This window comes from Nannobrachium achirus (genome assembly GCF_963921795.1).
Source record: "Nannobrachium achirus genome assembly, chromosome: 13".
NCBI lineage: Eukaryota > Metazoa > Chordata > Actinopteri > Myctophiformes > Myctophidae > Nannobrachium > Nannobrachium achirus.
The window spans coordinates 47685173-47703625 of NC_137833.1; the positions used below are offsets into that span (position 1 = coordinate 47685173).

At 43.4% G+C, this 18453-nt stretch overlaps 1 protein-coding gene and 1 long non-coding RNA gene across 2 annotated transcripts in view; both read left to right on the forward strand.

Moving 5' to 3' along the window:
• The window catches only part of hpse2 (heparanase 2), a gene marked incomplete at both ends in the record, with an annotated part of 187045 nt that overhangs the window by 35131 nt on the left and 133461 nt on the right, over window positions 1–18453 (forward strand). The gene's annotated exons all lie outside the window — the stretch shown is intronic.
• LOC308296473 lies at window positions 12929–14214 on the forward strand. The gene is made up of 3 exons (XR_013962622.1): window positions 12929–13038; window positions 13240–13305; window positions 13710–14214. It is a non-coding gene; the product is annotated as an uncharacterized lncRNA (long non-coding RNA).

Sequence of the window (18453 nt, forward strand, 5' to 3'; positions counted from 1 at the left end):
ACTGACCCAGCTCTTACAAGGGGTACGAACACTTGGCAAGAATTGTAGGTACCTTTTTTGCGTGCGTGCGTGTGTTTGTGTGTGTGTGTGTGCGTGCATGGGTGCGTGTGCGTGTGCGTGTGTGCATGAGTCAGATCTCTATGGGTCCACACATGAAGCTGTTGTCCTCAGGGGAAACATGCCTACTTCATTACCAGTGAGACACATTTTATTTCCTTAATTTGACTCTCAGGCTGTCAGGCGCTATTTATAAGATTGGCCTTTGCACCCATATATGTATGTGCGTGAGAGCGTGCATGAGTGTGTGCGCGTGCGTGCGTGCATGCATGCGCGCGCGTGTGTGTGTGTGAGTGTGTGCGCACTTGCAGGTTGGTGGGTGTCAGTGCATGTATGAAGGTTTGACTGGTACACTGTAAACTCGCCTGTGTGTGAAAACGGACCCATACGTGTCAGATAAATCAAGCCTGAGGATTTTACAGTGCGCAAGGGGCTGTGGTGGACAGTATCTAAGTACATTTACTCAATACAAGTACTGTACTTAAGTGCATCTTTAATTAGTTTTTTTACGTTACTGTAATATTTCCAATTTTCAATACTTTTACTTCTACTCATCATGTGAAATACTTTTACTCTTGGCACTGTAAGTATATTCTTATGCCAATACTTTTATACTTTTACTCGGAATACAGGACCTTTCAGAGTATTTCTTACCCTTAGTAAAACATCAGAGTACTTTTTCCACCACCGCCCAGAGCTCTCTTGGCAGGTTGGCCAGAGTCACTGCATGTTTACGGAAGTGATTTGATCCTGTATTTAAGAATGTTACGCTAATGTCCTACTCTTTCAACTTACTTAGACTGGGATTAAACACACTCATTAGTCTCGCACAAATATTTGTGTGTCCGCTTGTTTGTGTGCGTGTGTGCGTGTGTGCAACTGTGCGTGTGTGCGCACTTGCGCATGTGTGTGTTTGTGTGTTGTACTAGGTTAGGCTCTGAGACGTGCACCAAGTAAGTACAGCTCCTTGTGTGGAACTGTGTGGAAATGCTGAGGAATACAGTGAAACCAATTATCTATAAATTCTCAGTAATCTCCGAACGTATGCATGTCTGTCTGACTTTTTCTTCGCATACCTCGAGAACCGTTAATCCCATTGACTTTAAAGGACAACTTTAGTTTTTTTACAACAAGGGTTCATATTTTAGATTGTAATTAAAGAATATAAAAGATGAGTGTTAAATTGATTTCATTTACTTCTTTCTATTGTTTTAGAGATTCTTATTTCAGTGGTTGGGGGCATGAGTACAAGTGGCTAAATATGTAATTTTACACAGAATAAGCCCATTCCCAAGATACAACACAACCTTTCATGGTTGGATGTGACTTATAGTGGCTAGAATTGTTACTGTAAATAGCAATTAAGAAACTGCTGGCTTATTGTGTCTAAAAAGACATATTTAGCCACTTGTGCGCATGCCCCCATGCGTACGCAACTACGCATGCCCCACATTTTAGCACGGTAAACGCAATAAAACAATAGAACGAAGCAATTGAAAATATTTGAACACTCACTTTTTCTTTTCTCTAATTACATTCTAAAATATGAACCCTTGTTGTAAAAAAACAAAGTTGTCCTTTAACACTGGGTGGGTGGACCGCTTAGGGAGGGACAGTTCTCCAGAACGCTGCAAAGAACCAGGCACCCAGGCTGGTAATCCAGACTAGCCTTGCAGCGTTGCAGGCTTCGAGTCCCGATCCTGACGACATTTTCTGGGTGTCACGCCCCCATCTCTCTCCCCGTTTCCTGTCAGCCTGTACATCTATCAATAAAAGACAGAAAAGCCCCTTTTAAACCAATTTATCAGCTAAAAAAAAACATATCGTAGTTACTGCACTTTGGATGACATGAGCGGTTTGAACTCGTAAGACGTGTGTCATTGATTGATTCGAACCAAAATAATGAACAAAGTGTGTCCCACTGTCCCTTATCAGTTAAATAATGGACTCAGTATCTTAGTTGCCAAATAAGGGGCGATTCCTTATTTCAAGCTATATAACAATAGGAGCCAAGTAATCGTCCCGATCCAACCAGGCATGCATTCCGGAAGTGCAGCTGCCACTACAGCTTTTAATTCCAGTCACAGATCGCCCATCTTTCAGGTCTTGTTTCCTCAGTTTCATTAATGATGACTTGAAATGCCATCATCCATTTGCTTTGACCTTAGTCTGATTTGAAAACAGATCTGAGTGTGACCAGGCTCCACTCTTGGGTTTGAGCAACTATTGGATGTCTCTCATGAATCTTTGCCTGCAGTTTCAAATTTCAGATGAACTCTGCTGCCGTCTGTTGAGGTCCAATTTGCCTTAATGGAAGATAGCATCCCCTGTTGAGCACAAGACAGCAACACTGTTATGAAGTGGGGTTTTCTTCCAAGAAAGAATGGATCGACGAAAACAGCATCTCTGCACGACAACCAAATCTTATCCCAAACTTACAGAGCTGCCAACCTGAGCCAATAGTGTTTAGTCTCACAACCACAGGAAACTTCAGCTTCATTATGTCCTTCCCTGTTGAAGCCCCGTTTATTAAAGTTCCAGCTTGCATAAGAGTTCGGCGCGTTTGTGCCTTTGCCACTGGAGTGTCCTCTTTTTATGATTTAATTTGCTCTGACTGTGTGCCTGGTCGGGTTGTCTTGGATGGCGTTAGCGGCCATTAATCACTCTTGTGTCCTGCTGAGTTTTGAGATCCGCAGATCCTCAGAGCAACAGAGCTGCTCTCCCATACGTTGGGGGGAGGGAGGGGGGGGGGGGGGGGGGTCCAATGTAGGGCAGAAGCAAAAGGAATGAGTAAGCAAAAGCGATGAGTAATACAGGGCATTTCAGCAGCTGCAATCTTTCTCCGCAACGTTCTAATGTATAATTTTATACATCATTTGTATATCGCGGGTGCGACACGTCATGAGCTTGTGGGTCGACTATTTTTGCCGCTATTCATTGTAAATCAGGCAGTAACTGGAGCCATAACAACAACAATTGAGGGTATGCATCATATGCCACTCAGCGCCACTCAAGCCATCATATGCCACTACAGCACTCGTTGGGAAACTCCTCCTGACTCTTCGGGCCGATGCATACTCCACTTTTAGAGCCAAATATATTTGGTTCAGCTCTAAAATACAATAGTGGGGGGTGGAGTACCGTCATTAATTCGGCTGTTCGGAGCTGCAGAGATTTTGTGAATTCCTCAACCAAATTGAAATAAATTCGGCTCTAAAAGTGGAGTATGAATGACTTTTTTTTGCCACTCAGTAGGCGTTCGATGATGTCACGGGCATACCCTCTATATTGGGATGCCATGAATAAGCAGCATCAGTGGGCACCCCTGCAAGGCTTTGAGGCTAACTCCAAGCTGGATGGTAGATGGTAGATAGCACCACTGCTGTTCGAATTCATATTCAGGTGCCAGACACAGCACAGCAGTACAATCTACAGATACAGGGCGAAGAAAAATGAGGCACAGACAAATAACATCACAATAAAGACTCAATAGAATAATAAAGTATTCTATATGTGTACAACATAACACTCATCCGGCTTGGTACAAGAGGGTTACAGACGTAAACACACACTAAACAATCCTCGTGCCTGATGCAGAAAATGAAAAAGAGTTGCACATGACATCAGCACAGACCAACGTTATAGGTGACAACAGGTTGGATGTTACAATAGTCACACAGTCAGAGTCCTTTACCGCAGCGTTAATTTAGTTGACTATGACTAAGACTAAGATTGTGTTATTTAGTCGAGTAAGACTAGACTAAGACTAAACTATTTCAGAATACTAAAATAGGACGAAAACGAAATGGTGTGTTATTCAAAAGTCTAAGACTAAATCTCAATTTGCTGTCAAAATTAACACTGCTTTACCTGCTTTACCGCCTCGTTACGCATTCTCAGAGCAAACGGGATAAAGCAGGGGTCTTCAACGTTTTCAGGCCAAGGACCCCTTTGTTGAGAGAGAGATGAAGCAGGGACCCCCACAACCTGTTCATAGATTCCATATAGTTTCATCGTTTAACAGCACAATCATCTGTGTATTTTGGATTGATGTCAATTTGTGTTTTCAGATATTTAACCACTTGAACCGTCAAAACTTGACCTTTCACTCTGTACTTAGTCTGCCCATTTCCCCTCTACACCAAAACTCTTAGCCAAAAATAGCCGATCTACAAGCTCACAGCGCCTCGCAGCACAAGGCGTTGTGAGCTTGTAGATCTGCTATTTTTGGCTAAAGTTCTCAGAATATGGACACTAGGGTTCAAGTGGTTAACCCATTTAGGCCTAACCTATAGTTAGGCCTAAATCAGAAATTAGCCTACAGAAACAAATATGTTGCTACATACTGTACATGTACTGTAAGCCCCTCCCATACACTAAAATGTGTTCCCGATCTATCACTCAAAGATTTGGAGTACCCCCTGTTGTAACTCTGAGGACCCCCTAGGGGTCCCGGATCCCCTGTTGAAGACCCATGGGTTAAAGGAATGACGAAGCCTCTCCCCCCTGATCCTTGGGTAGAGTAATAAGTCCTTCCAGTCGAGAAGAGGTAAGGCACATCGTCGTTCTGTCTCATCGCATCGTTGCCTCCTTGTCTTGGTTTGGCCTGCTAGATCACCTTCTAAGACAATCCAGCCTTTGACCCCGAAACATCGGGGACTGCCCATAAGTCCGAAGGTTCATTAGTCCGAAGGTTCATTAGTCCGAATTTAGTTAGGGTTACTGAGGTTAGGGTTAGGGTTAGAGTTAGAGTTAGGCATAGTATTCTTAACGAATTCTGACTAATGAACCTTCGGACCAATGCCATGGCACCGAAACATCGATTCAATCCAGAAATAAACCCGGTATCTGATAAGGTTCAACACCCGCAGCTATCCAGCTGGCTTCCATAGGGATTTGTAAATCTCTTCCAACCTGGCTCACACTAGCAACAGCCAAACGTCAAGTTGTCTCATAACCCCACAACCTAACCCAGAGTTCCAGGAAACAGCCCAAACACAAACTACCTAACAGGAGAAATGACACGTTTGACAACAAGTCAAACGGACTCCGTTGTAGAATTGTAGACTGTTTTGTTTCCCGTGTGTTTTGTTCCGTGAGGCTATTGTTTACATTCTGTCGTGTACCGGGAGATACAGATAGAACAACTATGGACGGGAACGGATTAAACTGTGTTTTTTTTGTTTAAGCTCGTTGTTTTCGACGGAAAGAAAACCTGCTTGGGCAATTGTTGGCTGTGTATTCCGGTCGTAAACTCCACTGGTTGTCATGAGAGAGAAGCATGAGGGCCTGTGTGTTTGTGTGCGTGTGCATGTGTGTGTGCGCATATGCGTGTGTGCGCACATTTAGGTCAGATGGAGCTTTGAAACATTTCTGTCAGCCTGGCTATTTGTTTATTTATAAATCTACAGAATGTGCCAGAGGGGTGGATTGACACATATGGAATAGAGTTTTCTTCGTAAACTTTTTCTTTTTTTTTTCTCACTGTGACCAACAACAGATAGTGGTTTGGCAACATCATCAAATCAACATGTTCTAGGACGTTTATTGGCTCATTAGAGGCGTGATAGAGTCGTAATGTTGGATGTGTAACCAAATTGTTTTCCTTCCTATTTTCAAAGTCTGTTTTTGTTTTTGTTATTTGGCTTGAATGCGCTATAACTGGTACCTTGGGATTTTTACTCGAAGATTTAATTGCATGACTAATGATTCATGGCTACATGACTGTTATATCACTGTTATATAACTATTCCACAGATTTACTACAGAGAAAGACCATTTATTTATTAGTTTAACTGACCCTAGACGATTCGCATAAACTGTAAGGCTTGACAAGATTCTGATTTACATTAATATGATAGACAGACAGTTGATCGCGGTCCCTAGGGCTCTATAGGCCTATTTACTGCACTTGGTTCCTTTTTCCCCCACACATTTCTCTGCAGAAAACAGCAGATCAAAATGCTCACACCGCATTGGGTTGTGATGCATTGTGAGCTTGTAGTTCGCTAACCGGAAGGCTCGGCCCCAAACAAGCTCACCCCATTTGTTTTTTCGCTGGTTGCACGCACCTCAGTGGTTCTTGTATTCTTTAGAAAGTTTGGAAAAAGGGTTAGGCATAGTTATACTGAGGTTAAAGTTGTACTATGTAACTTTTTTTATAAAACAAATCTTAAAATTCTCCTAACTATTAAATCACAAAAGTTTTAGAAGATCCGCGCCGTGAATTTCAGCCTGTAAAGCCTTCTCTATATGTAAACTGAGATCCTTGCCGTGGACCGGATCTCGCGCGAAAATTGCGTCATCACACTACCGGCCAATCACAGCGAGGGTTATACAACTGCCGGCCAATCACAGCGCATCTTGAAGTGGGGTCGCTATGGCAGCCATATTTGTTGTCGCCCGCTTGTACCATCCCTTCTCTAGGTAATTTCGCCTACCAGGCAGGGTGAAGGAGTCCGTATCTCTGGAATTACTGAACGCACAGGAACAAGGGACCCCTTAAAAGATAGATCTCAGCGAGGTGGAGGCAGACGCGGGGGTCTGAAGGTACGAAAAACGTCCGAAAGACGCGGACGCGACCGCGGTTTGCTATAGGGCTAATGACCACTAGTTGGTCATCTTACACAGTATGGCTTTAAGTTTAGAAATAAGGTTAGGTTTTGGGTTAGGGTTAGGGTTAGGGTTACGACATGTCCAGAAAGAGTTCATGTTGTTAAAGGTCAAGAAGGACCACTTCACCCATTTTCTTGATCCTCACTAATGCTCATAAAATGTTTTGTCTACACTGTTTGTGTCTCAGAGTAGGGCTGTGGACAGTTCAGAAACCTGCCTGTCAGGTTTGGTCATTTCAAACAAAGTTTCAGATTTTACATTTAATCTTTTATCAATGCAAGATGCAAGAACAATTGATTCTATTATAGCGTGTTAACTCTCCCGGAAATTGAAAGCCTGCCGTTTCTATTAGCTTGGATTGCCCATGGATGATGTCACTGGTAGGCAGGTTTCTGTCCACAGCCCTCCTCTGAGACACACAGAGTGAGTAGACAGAAATGGTGCCATCTTATAATGAGCATGCGTGAGGACCAGTTATGAAGTTATGTCGAAAATGAGTGAAGTGGGGGGCATGGTGGCGCAGTGTATAGCGCTGTCACCTCACAGTTAGAAGGTCCCGAGTTCGATTCCCGCTGGAGGACGCTGTGGGCGCTGGGGGCGTGTTCCCTCCTCCGCGTCATCAGTGCCCACACCCTAGGTGGGGTTGGCCTTTCTGTGTGGAGTTTGCATGTTCTCCCCGTGTCTCCTATAGGGTAGATACCCTCACAAAAACATGCATTAATCCTGGTCTCTACAATGCCTCCCCCTGGCCAGCCAGGGCACCTGATGGAGGGGAAAGGAACTGGTTGGAATAACGTGTTCCTTCCACGCGCTACATCCAGCCGGAGAAACTCCCCCTGTCAGGTGAAAAGAAGCGGCCTGCTCACTCCTCATGCACTGCAAGGTGGCTACGAGGAGAAGTCACCCGGTGACGTGTTGGTGTTCATGCCTATCCGCCATGACACTTTCGGTGGCAAAACTGGCACCGGAAGTTCGGTGAATAACATTTGCGTCTATGAGTGCCGGCTGGGACAGCTCATGAACAAAAAATGATTCTGAACGATAGAGACCTTTGTTGTATAATCGCTCCAGGAATATAAAAGAAGACATATCACAGGTATTTTTACAATCACTTGCTTTTCGATGTGCACAGTGCATAATGTTATTGAGGCAGCTAAACAGCGGCGAGTATAGTTTCTGTCTCGGAGCTGTCGCGAGATTTGGATTCCATACAGGGAATGGTGGAGAGTCTCGCGATACTAGCAAGTATAAAGTTCAGAAACGTATATTGTGCTCTTTAGATGCCTCTATAATGTTATACAATGTACTCACCGAAAAGCAACACAGCAGAAAACAATGTGTGACATGTTTTCTTTTATATTCCTGAGCTGAGTATTTTATAAAGGTCTCTATCATTCAGAATTCTTTTTTGTTCATGATCTGTCCCAGCCGGCGCTCATAGACTCCAATGTTATTCACCGAACCTCCGGTGCTAGTTTTGCCACCGAGAGTGTCATGGCGGATGGCCATGGAGCCTAAACACGCCCGTGTCCTTACCTTATTTGAATTACCTTGATGCACTGAAGGAAGCATGAGCTCAGTTTGGGGCCTGCCCCAGGCATGGCAGATGGAGAGCAGAGCCCAGGATTACAGCTTAGACAATTGGCACTGGGTGAAAAAATGGGTTACAATAATCGTTGGATAAAAAGTTAGTAAGAAAATGAGTGAAGTGGTCCTTTATGTTAGATCAAGTCGTTTCTGTGTATGAATTAAACTCAAAGTGAGAGTAAGCTTGACTAATGACTTGACTCATGACTCACGAGGTCATGAGGTGTATAGGCACTGTAGAATATATTGCCACTGGCGTTCCGGCCCAGCCCCGCCTTCCTCTCCCTCACTGTGGAGCTCGTTGATTTCTGAAGGGTTAAGGCACTATTATTATTGGAGGAATTTTATGAGTCCACAGGTATGTAATGAAATTCTCTTCGCTCAGAGTAAAGTTGAAGCATGGAGAGGAAAAGTGGAATTGAATTTTCGGCGGTGCGTTTCTGTAGCCTAGGATTCCCTCAGGGAGCGTACGGGGCTGCTTTCAGTCGACCCAGGCAGGATGAGGCCAGGGCTTTCCGTGAGGTTCTGAAGCGATGCTGTGAAAGGCAGGAGCTGACACCTTTAACCAGGAGCAGATGTTTGGCTGACTTGGGTCCTCTCCCTAGTAGAGCAGTTGTGCCCTGCCTGCTCGCAAAGCTATTAGCTTGGCTGAGCAACACTCCCTCCCACTCCTCTCCTCGGTTTATCTTCCATTACGGTAATAGCGATATCCCCTGCTTGTGTGTTCAGGCCGAGCGCCGGGCCAGAGCTGAGACGAGAACAGGGCAAATGTGGGGTGAGCTGCTGTTGAAACAGTAAGTCTGTCTGTGTGGTTCATACATATTTAACCAATGAAAAGTATTTACAAGAGCTTGTGACTAAATAATAACCACATCAGAGCCATGGGAAGACAGGTTATTATTGCCATTTCCTGAAAAGTAACAGTTTTGGACACACAAGGTTTTGTGCCCCGACAGTGACGATAACCGACTGTGTGGGAGACCTCATCCCACAGGGGGTAATGGAGCACCGAAGTCTGGCACTAAAGTCTACCTGGGCCGCGTCCCCCCCCCCCCCCCCCCCCCCCATTCAGAATTCCCTTAGACTTGTTTAATATCGCGTCAAGTAAGGACTGTGTTCCAAAAATAAACAAATGATCCCGCCGGTTTGACAACTGACCATGAGAAAATGGTCAGGACTTCGGTATAGGGCTGTCACGATATGACATTTTACATGACGATTAATTGTCGCGGCTGTAGCTCAGGAGGTAGAGCGGGTTGGCCAACGAGGTTCAAATCCCGGCTCCTCCTGTCAACATGTCGAAGTGTCCTTGGGCAAGACACTGAACCCCACATTGCCTCCAATGAGTTGGTTGGTGCAAGCTTGCCACCATTGGTGTGTGAATGTGGGATGTGAGGACGCTGGCGTCGAATGTTCGCCGCTTCACTTCCCAATGTATGAATGAATGAACCATTGTAAAGCGCTTTGAGCACTTGGAAAAGCGCTATAAAAATGCAATTCATTATAAAATGCAATTCATTAATTGTCATTCAAATAATTGGCGATTAGCGATTTAATTGTGTTTTTGTCGTTGATAATTACATTTCTGTTTGGCTTTTAGGCTTTGAAGTTGCATAATGGTAGATATGACACATAACCTAAATATACAAAGAAATTACTGACATATTTGACAACTTTATACTTAAAAAAGAACATTGATAGTGGAAATAGCCGATCTACAAGCTCACAACGCGTCGCGATGCGACGCGTTGTGAGCTTGTAGATCTGCTATTTCCACTATTTTTGACATGGAAACGATTATGACGATTATGAAAAATAATCACGATTATGTCAAATAATCACGATTAGACGATTATGTAATAATTGTGACAGCCCTACTTCGGTACTCTATTCGCTTTCTGCTTCACCCAGCTGATGGCCGCTTCTGATCTGGCAAACCCTCTGTTCACGGCCTCTCTCCCAATAAGCTACGGCAGGCAGGGACGTGCTGGGCCCCTGATTCAGCCCGGGAAAAAGAGTTGGAGAGGCCCTCATTGCGCGCTATAGAGAGAGATCTCTCTCTATAGCGCTGCTGCTACTCAAAGATTTGTGACAAGCCAGTGGGCCAATTACATTGCGGAGCGAGGCGTTGAGTGCTTGTAGATCTGCTGTTTTCACTACTTCTGTGCAACGGCCTTGTACGATGAAGCAGGGCTTTGCGAAAAAAATGTACAAATTTGAAACTTGGAGATACAATGTTTCTGCCCGACAGTAACGATTTACTTTGTTGGCCACCCAGCAGCCCCCAAAATGGAACAAAGGCCGACATTTTAGTTAATTTCTTTTCCTAATGGCCAGCCTGGACCGGCTGGGAATGAACCGGCCGTTCGGGAGTTGTCCCGCTTTTCCCAATGGACAGCACGTCCCTGACGGCAGGCAATGTTAACACAAATTCTCACTCTATATACTTTCATTACTCACTGAAGCAAGGACATGTTTTGAGTTCTCCAGTGGTCACTTACTTTACACATTTTTGCACAGCTTGCACCTTTTAGAAATGTCAAAGTCTAGATGTTTACCTTTCGCAGTTAACCTTTCGCAGTTTAACTCTTATACTGCTTTGGACGTTCCTGTTCGCCCCAATTTTTTCTATTAAGGACGGCCAATACGGCCGTTCGTTCGTTTGATGTTTTTTATGGATTATGATAAAAGACGTCCTTGCGCAACTTTTGAATGTATAATTGGTCGTCGGGGTCTTTTGAGGACAGCCGGAAACCGTTCATAAAAAAAAAAAGTAAACAGACTGTCCTGGCTCCGCCTGCCCAGAGCGACTCTGCGCCTGCCTAGCTGCCAGGGGCGTCAATTGGGTATGGCAGGGGTATGCAGCTGCCATACCTTGACAGGGGGAAATAATAAAAATGTACTTTTCATCGTGCCTGTTGCTAAGGTATGGCAACATGACTGGTGTCTTCACCAGACACCAGTCATGTTGCCATACCTTAGCTTGTTCTGAACTGACGCCACTGCTAGCTGCTAGCAGCCTTGAGGGACTATATTGTTTTATGCATCGGGCTGTTAGTAGAGAAAGAGAGAGAGAAACGTTGGTAAAAGCGATCGTTTTGTCGGAAATCAGTTGTTTTATAGTATTAGTAGTATAGTAATTGTAGTAGGTAGTAGTATTTAGCAGTACTAGAATATTGAGATGTATTAGGCCAAGTACTAGGCCCTGCTCAGTATCAATCCGCCGAAGCAAAGCGACCATCCCCCACCACCCCACGGCCGAGGTCGCACAGCAGATGATGATCCACGGAAGGAAAGTTTCGACAACAAACTTTGTTAGAATTAGGATTACAAACCTACCCGCGTTGGTGACCCAGGACCAGGCAGCGCCCACCACGAATGGTGGTGGTGGTCGTGATGATGATGATGTTGATGATGAAGAAGAAGAAGAAGAGAAAAAGATTCCTGTAGTGTAGCCGTTGGCTTTGAAGAGAAACATTCCATTTCTTGGTGCCGTTGGTCGCGAAGAACCGGGTCAAAAAGTGCATCAAGAGCCTCCTGATATCCCGATATGGACTCGGAGACCCCCGCCATAGAGGCAGAGACTCGCCGTTCGTTCCTGAGACCCCCGCGCTGGATGGATCGGCACGGCACAGTGGATACAAATCTCGGGCGCAGTAGAGACCGCCGCCACCCATTCAACAGCCAGACGTACAGAGGCAGAGACTCACTGGACGATGGCCATGATTCTACTGTCCAGAGTGGTAAGACTTAGACTTAAATCCAGTGCATCTGCATGTATGTATAGTATACTCTATGTGAATCGCTTCAGGCTTTCCACTGCATCCGTGAGGAAGCTTGTTTTGATTGACAAGCCTAAAGTCTGGTCTGGTCAGACGTGATCTCTATTGCGAATACACCAGTGGGATCCGGTCTAGAGCCCGCCTACTGCATCCGGTTATTTACACGCACACATAGACTACATGCAAGAAACGTTTCCGTATCCGGACCGGATCAGCAACTTGATCCAAGCATAGAGTTAGGATCCAAGTGCATATGCGTTTGTTTTTGCTACACAGGACACACGTGGATTTCCTATTACGCGCGTGCACGTACCGCATGTAGTGTACGGTGCACGGCACAGGTTAGCATTTAGCCAGCTACTATGATTATTTGATGGGATTTTAGGATTTAGTGGCTTAGTTTGTGTGTGCGTGCGTACGATGCGTGAGAGAGAGAGAGAGAGAGAGAGAGAGAGAGAGAGGTTTCTTTTTACGTGTGGTGCACGTGCGGTGCACGCGCGTGCACGTACGGTGTGCGTTGCACGCGCGTGATCGTACTGTGCACACCCGCACACCCGTAGCCTTTCAATTCAATTCAATTCAAAGGAGCTTTATTGGCATGAGAAAATATAGTTTACATTGCCAAAGCAAGTGTTATAAATAAAAACAGTTGAAAATGGGGAAGATAGCCTATATACAGTTGGAGGAAGTACAGCTTTGTGTAAACAGAGCTATGTTGCATTGTGACATTTTATATATACATACAGGATATAAAGGGCATTTCACTGTGACAGTAAATGCATGGTAACTATTTACTATATCTGCATTTTATGTATTACATTATGAACTTATTGTAAGTCACTCATATTTGCTAATGGCAAAATTGTAAATTGATTTGTTTACATATAAACTATTTGATATTTTCCTGGCTATGATTTTAGATGATGAGTCGGATGGACTGGAGAGGTGCCGGGGACTCCTTGTGTTCTTAGGTCTATACCGTTTGGAGGTAATAGAGGTAAGGAGAAAACAAAAACTGATGCATTTTGTATAATTCTATAGCATTTTAGAGTAGATACAGCTATCTGTTTGTTCAATGCTTTTATCATTTACATCATAATGTCATGGACCTGTCTGAGACATGCTGGGTGTGTAAATAATTGATTTCATTTTGTGCACATCATGTTTACTAGTTTATATTTTACTACTGTGATTTCAGAAGAGTCAAGTGCAGCACAGCCTACTTCTTCATTGCCACATCGTGGTCGTCCAAGGACAAGGATAGGTAAAGAACAAAAACCTTTTTTCTGTAAATCAGACTTAGACATCAAAGGGGGCTTGAGCCCATGCCCTTTATCCATCTGTAAAAAGTGCCCTATCCAGACCAACAATTCTGTTTTTACATAATTACTAGTATATACTGTATAGAATGTTAGAGAGGCAGGGGCTGAAATGTCTAAAACAGCCTTTTGATGAAAATAGTAGGCCCCCAACCTCCACGCATTCTGCTGTGACGCGTTGTGAGCTTGGAGGTGTACTATTTTTCATGTATTTTATTGCGACCGCTAGGTTTCAGTCGTTTCAGTCGTAGTCTTTTATTCAAAAGACTACGACTGAAACAAAATCAAAATTTGCTGTCAAAAACAACACTGCTTACTCGTAGTAATTATGTATTTGTATAATTTACAGATCGACCATGGGCTCGTGTAGGGGTAGGGGTGCAGAGTTCAGCAGACCCGGGGGAGCCCTTCCGGAGGAGCCTGGCTGGAGTGAAACAGAATGGAGCCCCACTGCAGTCCCTGGACCTGCTGCACTTTGTAGGCGCCCTTTGAATAAAAGTGTACCTATCAATGGAAATATCTTGGTTTGGTTTGTACAGTTCACGGAATTTGGAGACAAGATAATCTAGAACTGGGCGTATTTTGAACATCCTGTCACCACTCTTTGCATCTGGACCTGTGTTATCTAACAGTTCCAGGTAGTCCACTGGATCTTGGGACTTGAGAGCACCAGCATGATAGCATTAGAAGCGGGTGTGAAATATGGGATAAAATCTTATATTCTCTGTGATTCAGGTACAGGTTACTGTTTCAATATGAAACCCTACTGTGGAGAATCTGTTTCCCTGCTTGAGACGGTTGAATTCCTCCTTGATGGGCTAGCAGGTTATGGATATCGATTATTTATGGATAATTGTATCACACACACACACACACACACACACACATGCACACACACCCACGCACGCACGCACACACACCCGCACGCACGCACGCACACATATACACTCTGTAGACATGTAGTGGTTGAGGCCTGTGTAAGTGCAGGTAGGCCACAACCTTTTTCCATTTGCAGTATTACAATTGAGTTCTAGTGTCTAAAATGTTGTTTTATATTTTATTTTCATTTTCATCAATCATTTGTACTGTACTTCAACCTAAAAAGAACCCTGAAAGCAGAAGCAGGATTCAGGCTGAATCTCATGTCACTGTGTCAATGTTCTGCACTGCTCCTTACTACTGCTCTTACTTCTCTTACACACTAAAAGTGTGTAAAAAGCACTTGTTTTTATTTTTTTGAATTTGTTTGTAAACAACCACTGAGCATAGGTGTGATGTTACTGTGTGATGTTACTGCCAACACTAAAGGATAAAGAGAGATTTCTGCCTGAAAATGTCTCCTTCACAAAAATGCATTTTTCTCAGCTTTATGTTCTCAAAGAGCTGTTTTTTAGGCCATATTCAGCAGCTTCTAGCTAATGAATAGAACATGATAAAAGCACGAAATCTTTTTCTGTTGCAAAGTAGACATTCTATTCTTCGTTGCCATATAATTGTTGTCTTTATAGTCAAAGCCAATTTTCTCCAGTAGGCCTTCAAAGATGAGCGACAATTCTCAAATTTAGCTGGCAGTGGATGGAGCTTTTTGTTAAATTCTGTGGCAGTAAAAGAGTTAACTTTCGCTCCCATGTGAAGGATGCATTTTTCTTCCGCATTTTCTGCGTTTATTCAGTCACATTTTTCGTGTGAAATGTGCATTAGTAGTAGTAGTAGTAGTAGTAATGTGGTGTAAATAGTTGAAGTGAGGTTTCCTGACTCAGAAAATCGATAACTGCCAGCGCGGAGAACAATCTTTCATCACTCAAAAACTGTTACTTCCCGTGAGCGACGCAAATTATATTAACACCAGTCAAATAAAGTGCAGACAGGGAACATTTTCCCTAACTAACCGGAGATCCTGCAGGTTATTCTGTTCCAAAGAACAGTTTGCACACATTTTCCTTACAGTGTCATTCGATGTCAATGACCATATGTACATATTGCATACTGTTGTAGGCTTTCCTGGCCAGCTGACATGATATGCAGGGGCGTCACAAGGGGTAGGAAAGTGGGACTGAGTTACTGGGGCCCAAGGTGTAGGGGCCCTAATAACTTTATCTATTGAAAAATAGCAGATATACAAGCTCACAGCGCGGCACCGAGTGCCGCGCTGCGAGCTTGTAGATCTGCTATTTTTGAAAAGATGTGAAAATGTGTGAAAATCTTTGAATATATGTATTTTTTAAGCGAACATTTCTAACTAAAATTTTGCTTCTGGGGGTCCCTGGAACTAAATATTTTGAGATCATGGTCCGTGGCCAAATACATATCATCTTGGGGGTCCTTGACATAGGTTTCTTGCACACATTTTCACGATTTTTCAAAAATAGCAGATCTACAAGCTCGCAGCGCGGCACTCGGTGCCGCGCTGTGAGCTTGTATATCTGCTATTTTTCAATAGTTAACATTCATGGGGGGCCCGCAGTGAATCCTTGTCCCCAGGGCCCAGAATTTGGTGTGACGCCCCTGATGATATGACAGCTCCATCTTATCTCAGCCCCAGAACCCATTTTGGGTGTTATGTCATATTATGATTTTTCCAATCAATATACGTAAAGCTCATGTGGTGGTCCCTGAAGTATGCTACTCAGAAGAAGTAAAAGCTAAATGTGGGTATTAAAGGGACATTTCACTTTCATGTTTGGGCTAATGCACTACTACATCTACTTTTCTGCTTTTGTGAACACAAACACCCCAGACAGTTTTTATATTGCTTGATTCAGATATTTAGATATTTGATATATTCATTTTAACAGACTATTAAAATTTTAACTCCTATACAAAGTCTCACCCATTATAACATTGAGCTCCATTTAACCATGTTAGATTCATTAAAAACGCCTGTCCTTGGTACTAGTGAGTGATATTGTTCTTCTAATGCGTGAGCAGTTTTTTTATTTTTATTTATTTTTAGTTTTTAGTTTTTCGTTTTAATTTCATTTTTTCATTTCCCCATTTTCTGGGGTGTTCACAGAAGTCTGAGTAGACGTTAAAATGACCCCAAACATGTTTGAGAGTGAAATATGCCTTTAACAGCAACACTCATTTAAATTGTGATATTATTAATCGCTGCTATTTAACTGCTTTCATCATGAATCATCAAGCTTAAGAGTAATTCTACATTATGCAAACATAGAATAAAAATGTAAATTCTGAGAATTCAGAGAAATAGACAAAAACAAATCATATCCTATAATATAAGATTTGTTTTGTCTATTTCTCTGTTGACCTCCGGGGGTGGAACTGTAAAACGGCGTTGTCAGTTGGAAACCTTGTATGTCCCAAACCGTTCGTTTTTGTATTTATCATTTAAAAAATATATATTTAAACTACTGAAAATAGCCGATCTACGCCTCGCACCACGAGACGTAGATCGTTGTGCGATCAATTTTCTTCACTAGTTTTGTGCGACAGTCTCGTATGATGAAGCAGGGCTTTACTTTGCGCAAAAACGCAAGCATTTGAAACTTGGAGATACAAGGTTTCTGCCCGACAGTGACGGAATGGGAGCCACATGTAATCAGTATGGTGAGGCACAATGGCAGTAGGGGGGATGACCAATGACCATGTCATTCTGCTGTCTCAGAGCCCGGATACATACAATATGACTTGTCATTCTTGTTGTCTACATTCTCTCCCCCCAAAAACAAATGCTTGCCTTTCATTCAGGCAATCTACAAGCTTACAATGCGATCCGTTGTTACTTGGCTATTTTCAGCTAAGAGATTTTTCCTAGGCCCGGACTGCTGGCGTAGCCGTCCGTGCACCAAAGGCTACAATGTAGCCTGATCCCGGCAGTCTTTGCTGTTAGCCTACTGTCCTGTCAATAATAAAGGCATAACAAATATGTATTTTTAAGAGATTTGGTCTAAGGGGGAAAACGGACAGGAACGACTGCAGACGCCAAAAGGGGACCCCTGTCAATGGAAGTACCGTATAAAGCAGGGGTTCCTAGATTTTTTTGTCTCAGGGCACCCCATAAATATTGTTTTAATCCGAGGCATCCCTACATTATAATTTTCACTCCCAGCACCTTATAGCATATCGTCATTGTCGGGTGGAAACCTTCTATGTCCAAAACCGTTAGTTTTGTATTTATCATCTAAAATGTGCATAAAATGCATTGCGAGGTGTTGTGTGCTTGTAGATCGGCTGTTTTCACTAGTTTTGTGCGACAGTCTTGTATGATGAAGCAGGGCTTTGCTTTACCAAAAGACGTACACATTTGAAACTTGGAGATACGAGGTTTCTGCCCGACAGTGACGATATTTTAGTGATTATGTTTGCGAGGAAAACGTGAGATAATAGCCATTTTGGTTAGAACTTACTGAAAATAACTTTGTACTTCAAGTTTAAAATGATACTAAATATTTATACTAAATCAAATGATCTCGCAGCACCCCTGGACTGCCGCCGCGGCACCCCATGGTGCCCCGTCACCCACTTTGAAAACCCCTGGCCTAGGGGACCCCTGTCAATGGAAGTACCGTATAAAGGGTTGTGTTGTCGGGAAAAAATTAGCGTACCAAGTATCGAGCCCTGTAGGACCTCTGTCAACAATACTGTATATACAGGTTTTAAGAGGTTAACTCTAGTTCTTTCTCAAGCAGGAGTCTTCTTCATCTTGAGGAATGCCAGCCCCAGAGTCCTATCGGCTCTCTCAGCACGCAAACGCTCGGATCAAAATAACCGCTGGTGACAAATCAACACCGTCTAACATTGGAAAATTAGTGACGCAATGGCAAAGGCTTTCATAAGCACTTTGCAGTAGTAAAAGCTTCACGTCCCGAGGGAATGCCACACGTCTTTTGGATGGACCACAGCTGAAACCATCACGCTGATTTACAAATGGATTTTAAACAAACTTTTAAGGGTACTTTTATGATAATGAAAACATGTGCAAATATTTACGATTACGTACAACGCGAGAGCGGCTCCAACCACGGCTCATGACAGTGTTACAGTCCTTCCTCGAGTATTAATACGCACGAGCAGATGGTTATTTATCAAACCTCAAACAGACGCGCCGGTTAACCAAAATTGAAATAATAAAC